Genomic DNA, 7,138 nt, shown 5'->3' with positions numbered 1-7,138 from the left:
ACTGCAACCACGTACCTTTTTAGAGTTCACCCCCTGATCAATACCAGGTCTGCCCAAGGCCCCTCCCTGCCTTAGGACAGACAGACCCCAATATAACCTTCTTCCTTATGAGACCTTAACTGACCACAGGACGTCCCTGAGCAGAGACTAGAAATAAATAAGTAATCCCTAATTTACAAGATCTATTAGGAATTATGTGTGTATGTATATGTATACATGTGTGAGTATATGTATGTATATATTTGTATATGTGTGTTTGTGTATGTGTGTGTGTGTGTATATTGCCAATAGGGGACTCACAGCAAATCGTCTGATGGGTTTCAATGCACCAAAGCCATAATTCTCTTCAAAGGCCTCTTGGTTCAAGCACTTGGAGAATTATTGGGAATAAGTCTGCTGGGGAAAAAAACATCACATAACATCCTTGTTGGTTTTCTCCATGGAGACCCCACCCCACCCCACCAACAGGATCCAGGGATTAGGAAGGAGGCAAAACCAAGGTGAGGGAGTCATGCTGAGCTATAGCATTGGGGTAGAGGTCTGGGGACTTGGGAAAGGATAAAGTACTCAGTGAAGAAGCCAGAGAAAAATGAGGGGGATTGTAGGACTACAGATTTAGGGCTAAAAGGAATCTAAACAGTTCTCATTTTGCAGGTGAGGAAAGGGGGGAAGGAGCTAAAAAGGATTTGCTTGGGGCTGAGTGTAAGTGATATGGAGGCTTCCCACCCTCCACTGTGGCTGGAGCGGGAGTCATAGCTGTTGTAATCAGTTCTCACTTCAGACCTTTGGACAGAGAAAAGGAAAGAGGAGATTCCCTGATCTCATACTCTACATGGTGCCCTGGTTAGACCTTGGTTCAAGGTGGCTCAATGGTCTACCCTCCCTTTCTCCTTTCCAAGAATCACCTAGCTACTGAAGTCCTACCCCAGACAGGATATCTGGTTCCCTTACATCTGATCACTCCTTCCCAGACTCCTCCACACTCTCATACTCCTTGTTAGAAGGGGAAGAGTGATTGACACCCCATATACATACACTGAAAGGAGACATAATGATGGCCCTGAAGAAAAGGACCTCTAGACAGCCAGGATGGGACACCCACAGATATAATCTGCCACACACATAGACTCACTCAGTTATGGTCAAGTTGGGAAGAGGAGGAGATACCCAAGGCATGGATGCCAAAGTTTGGACAACTCCTCAGGAATGATCAGAAGATCATAGACTTCAAGGGAAAGGACCTTAGAGGCCATCTAAGGGACAGAGAGTTCCCAAACTGATAAGGAAGCAGCCGAATTAATCAATAGAGAAGCATCTACCATGTGCCCAGCATTGTGCTAGGTCCTGGGCACTGAGGAGGGAGTGTTCAATGGTAGGCAAGTAAGGTTTGGGTAGAGTGTTGTGAGAAAGAGTCCCTTCCCTAACTACCTGGAAAGGGCATCAATTGTGTGTGTGGTGTGTATGTGTGTATTATAGGGACACAAATACAAACATAGAATGAAACACATGTGGACACAATCAGATATGGACACTGGCAAATACAGAGGAAGACACTCAGAAACAATCACATAGTGAAACATGGACAGAAACACAAAAACAAAATGAGGTACGCATTGCTACAGTCATGTGTACAAAGAGACCCATAAATTTAGACCCAATACACCACAGGTTCCCAGCCTGGCATACATGTACTCTCAGTGGGTCTAAGAAGTTTGTCAAAGGGGTTCAGGGAATAGCTGGTAAATATTGATATTGATATGTCATACATGCCAAAACATGATATAACATGGCATGACACATGACTTAATATGTTGTTTGAAGTTGTTCGGTCACGTCTGACTCTTTGTGACCCTATCTGAGGTTTTCTCGGCAGAAATACTGGGGTGGTTTACCATTTCCTTCTTCAGCTCATTTTACCAATAAGAAAATCAAGGCAAACAGGGTTAAGTGACTTGCTCAGGGTCACCCAATTATTAAGTGTCTGAGGCCAGATTTGAATTCATGAAGATTAATCTTCCTGACTCCAGACCCAGCACTCTATCCACTGTGCCACTTTGCTGCCACATGTGACCTAACATAGCATAATGTAATAGGACATAGTATAATTATATAGTATAGTAAAGTACAGTATAGTAGAGTATTACATAGCATAGCATGTTATATCATGATTTGACATAGATGATATACTATAACGTATCAAAACATAGCTTAGCATAATATAGTTTAGTAGAATGTAACAGAACAGAATAGAATATTCCAGAAACTCTGGATTGATTTCTAATTAAGTTACAAATTTTTTTGTGTATCCTTATTGAAGAGAAACTAATCACTTTACTTCTTCCATGCATATGCATGACAAGCTCTAGAAGCGGTTTCCTTCCCTATTGAATAAGAGGCACAGGAAGGTTTACTAAAAAGCCAAGGAGTACAGAGATCAAAAAAGACTGGAAGATTTTGCAATATCCAGAGAAAGAAAAAAACTTGACCCAAAGAGAAACATAACACATCCTCACACACACAGGCTCACAAGATGATGGGCCCTATCGAAGCATGGACACTCCCTTTCTGATGGGGATCAACAGGCTGGGAGGGACAGTCTCTGGGGTCATTGGGCTGGGCTGGCCACAAACGCTTCCAACAGCTCTGGCTCCTCCAGCTCTCTCCCAGGCTCACACAAGGAGTCATGTTGCCATGGCATGATGACTCAACTCATTCTTCCAGAAGAGAGAGAAGGGAGAGAAGGAAAGAAGATGAGTAGGATAGTAAAGAATCCCTCAAACAAACAGGTACCTCTATTAAATTTACCCCGTAGTATCTCTATGGTACAGACTTCATCACTCACCTTATCACAATCTTCTTCGTATCTTCAAACCATCCATCACCTGCCCCTTTTATAACACACACCAACAATACAATCTTTCCATTATATACACTATCACCACCTTATCATGTACATCCACATGCATCTTGCCTCCAAGATAGGCCCCATTGTAAGTCCATCTTACCCCTAAACTGGATTGCAACCAGAGAAATAATTTTGAACAAGATTGCCCCAGAGAGACTCCTGCGATTGCAGCACGATATTTAAGGAACTAGAAAATTAAAGCCGAGGCAGCAGCTCTCATCTCATAAATCACAGATCATCTCAATCCCTTATTCACTTACTTTTCCAAGTATGGATAGTTTCCCAAATTCAAGGAAGCTCAATTAGGATAACTGAGGCCTACGTTGACAGAAAGAGACTCAAAGGACAGCAAGTGATAAAAAGTATGCTAATGTATGTTGTAGACAGCTGGTTAGGTCTATGGTTAGTTCTAGTGGTTCTCAAACTTTTTTTTCCATGGACAAGTCTAGGTGGCAAACATTTCTAGAGAGACCATGGCCCTGCCCCTGCCTCTGCCCTCTCTGTTTGCCCAGAGTAGGAGAGAGAAAGTGTGCTGCTTCTGAAGGTATATCAGGCAAGAATGAAAGGAAGCCTGGGTTTTATCAACAATCAGTTCATACCAAAGACTAGTCCAAGATAGAGTAAGAGAATCCTCCTCACACAACCCACTAAACAACAAAAGAAGAAAATGGCTTTAATTCATCATTCAAGAAAATAAAAACCAAATAAAATTTTAAAAGAGTAATCAAATCAGTTAATGTACCAGAAAGATCAGGTCGTTGGTGCAGTGAATAAAGTGTAGGGCCTGAAGTCAAGAAGACTCATTTTTCTGATTTCAAATCTGGCCTCAGACATTTACCAGCTGGATGACCCCGGGCAAGTCACTTTACCTTTTGCCTCAGTTTCCTCATGTGTAAAATGGAAATGGCAAACCACTCCAGTATCTTTGCCAAGAAAACCCCAAATGGGATCACGAAGAGTAGGGCACAACTGAAAAACGACTCAACAAACCATACCCCTAACTGTAAGGGAGTGGGAGTTTACGTCCAGGTCTTCTACGTTCTCTTTCGGTGACCTTGCCAGCTCCCATGGGCATGATTATTATGTTTATATAAATGATTCACGAGTCTTATCTACCTATCTATCCCTAGTATCTCCCCTGAAGTTCAGTCTTTCATCACCAACTGCCTATTGGATGCTTCAAAATGGATGTCCAAGAGGCATCTCAACTCAACTCAACATGTCCAAGATGGAAGTCATTATCTTTCCCTCTTATGAACGTCCTTATTCCTGTCAATGGCATTACCACCCTGCCAGTCTCCCAGGCTTGCAACCTCACACATGTTTGACTCCTGGACACTCTCATTCTCCTCACATATCCAATCCAGCATTGTTATCTTGTCCTTTCTATCTTTGCAACATTTCTCACATACATCCTCTTTTTCTCCACTCAGTTCTACTCCTGATTTGGGCCCTCAACACATCTCAGCTGGATTATTGCAATAGCGTTCTAACTAGTCTCCCTGACTCAAGTCTTTTTTCTGAAACATAGATCTCGTCATGGTATTCCCCTTCCTCACACATACTGTGAGTGACAGTGGCTCCCCCTTGCCTCCAGGATCAAATAAATATAAACCACTCTGTTTGGCATTTAGGGCTCTCTTCTTACCTTTCCAACTTTCTTACATATTACTCCCCGACACACACTCTATGGTCCAGCCTGAGTGGCTTTCTTGCTGTTCCGTGCACATAACCCTCTAGCTCTTGTCTCAGTGCTTTGGCCCTGGCGGTCTTCCATGCCTGGAATACTTTGCCCCCTCACCTCCGCTTCTTCGCTTTCCCATCTTCCTTCAAGAGTCAGCTCAAATCTCACCTTCTGCAGGAGGCCTTTCCTGACTCCCCCCAGCTGCTGATGTCTTTCCATCTCAGGTTACCTCCCATCTATTCTGAATATATCTTGTGATTAGTTAAGTATTTACATGTTGTTTCCCTCGTTCGTATGTGAGACCTTGAGAGTAAGAACTTTTTTTCAGTGGGGAGGGGAGCTTTCTTTGTGTCCTCAGTGCCTGGTACACATGAAGCATTTAATAAACCCTTATTGACTGACAGACATTCTAGATTCTACTCTCTGCCACCTTACCACCTTACTTTCATTCTTCATCACTCCTCATTTAATATTATAAAAGCCTAATAATTAATCTAAGTACAGCTAGGTGGCACAAGCAGGTAGGTGGCACGGTGGATAGAGTACTAGGCTTGGAATAAGGAAAACTCATCTTCCTGAGTTCAAATCCGGCCTCAGACATTTATTACCTGTGTGACCTTGGGCAAGTCACTTAACCCTGTTTCCTCAGTTTCCTTATCTGTAGAATGAACTAGAGAAGGAAAAGGCAAACCACTCTAGTATCTCTGTCAAGAAAACCCCAAATGGGGTCATGAAGAGTCAGACGCAACTGAAATGACAACAAAAAAGTGTATATATAAGTATATATGTATATATATATATATGTATAAGGATATTTATATATATGTCAGCATAGATATGGTATATTTACTTATAAATACATACATGTACATGTAAGCTACCTAAGAGTAGATCTAGTTTCATTTTGTATCCTCCAACCACTAGAATAGTACGTGACATATAGTAGGTGCCTCATAGCTGCTTGTCAGTTGATTGATTGTTACAGGGAAAAGGACACCTGAAAATACAGGTTCAAAATGCTAACTTATCTAAACCATTAGAAAACATGCAGACCCAGATGGAAGACCTAGAGGATAGATCACAAAACAGCAATCCCAGGATTATTGACATCCAAGCAAACAAAAACCTCAAACCCTGTATTCAGGAAATCAGCAAAGAAAGTTCTCAGGATTTGGCTAAAACAACTCACAAAATATCAGTAGAAGGAATTCTCAGGTGCTAGCCCTGAGGTCAGGAGAACCTGAGTTCAAATTTGGCCTTTGACACTTGACACTTACTAGCTGTGTGACCGTGGGTAAGTAACTTAACCCTGATTGCTGCCCCTCCAGCAAAAAGAAGGAATCCTCAAGACTTCAGCAAGGAAGAATCCAAGATTTGGCATGCTTAAAACATGTCATAAACTTCAATACTACAAGGAAAGAAAAAATACTAGGAGGTACAAGAAGAATTTCAGAGATAACTAACCAAGGAACGATGATTAGAATCACAGAGGACTTTTTTAAAAAAAAATTTTTTTAGGCAATTGGGATTAAATGACTTGCCCAGGGTCACACAGCTAGTAAGTGACAAGCATTTGGTCTGAAACTGGATTTGAACTCAGGTCCTCCTGACTTCAGGGCCGGTGCTCTATACACTGTACCACCTAGCTGCCCCACAGAGAACTTTTCAAGGAAACACAAGGTGGGGGTGGGGGGAAGGGAGCAATCAGAAAAATTAGAATACAATATTTACAAAAGAAGTAAAGGGGAAGGATTTGGCTCTCCCACCCTAGCTCAGCTGATGGAGTGTATGGATTGTTTTCAGTCATTTTTCAGTTGTGTCTGATTTCATGATCCCATTTGGGGCTTTCTTGGCAAAGATACTGGAATGGTTTGCCATTCCTTTCTCTAGCTCATTTCACAGATGAGACAATTGAGGCAAATGAGGTTAAGTGACTTGCCCAGGGTCACATAGCTAGTAAGTGTCTGAGGCTGTATTTGAACTTAAGTAGATGAGTCTTCCTGATTCCTGGCCTGGTACTCTATCCACTGTACCATCTAGCTGTCCCCTAAGGATTGCTGCTGCTACTGTCACTGCCAAGGCCACAGCTTCTACTACTACTACTACTACTGCTACTGCTATGGCTACAGCTATGGCGGCTCCTACTTGCCTTTACAATGAGCTAATCCTCTCTACGGGGCCCAGTGGATATAGTGCTGGGCCTGAAGTCAGGAAGACTCCTATTCCTGAGTTCAAATCCAGCCTCAGACACTTACTAGCTATGTGACCCTGAGCAAGTCACTTAACCCTGTTTGCCTCAGTTTCCTCATTTATAAAATGAGCTGGGCAAGGAAATGACAAACCACTCTAGTATATTTTCCAAGAAAACCCTAAATGGAGTCACAAAGAGTCAGGCATGACTGAGAATGACTCAACAAAAACAAAAATCCTAGTCTCTACTAGCAGACTGTTCACAGGAAGCACATCGGAGAGAGCTCATGAACTATTGTGTTAGGAGTAGCCACCTGGGGCTGCCTTTAGAATCTGGAAGTAGCAATTGCACTCCAGGG

The sequence above is a fragment of the Phascolarctos cinereus genome, unplaced genomic scaffold (assembly GCF_003287225.1).
Source record: "Phascolarctos cinereus isolate Bilbo 61053 unplaced genomic scaffold, phaCin_HiC Scaffold_5;HRSCAF=322, whole genome shotgun sequence".
NCBI classification, from domain to species: domain Eukaryota; kingdom Metazoa; phylum Chordata; class Mammalia; order Diprotodontia; family Phascolarctidae; genus Phascolarctos; species Phascolarctos cinereus.
Note: the sequence above shows the minus strand (reverse complement) of the source record.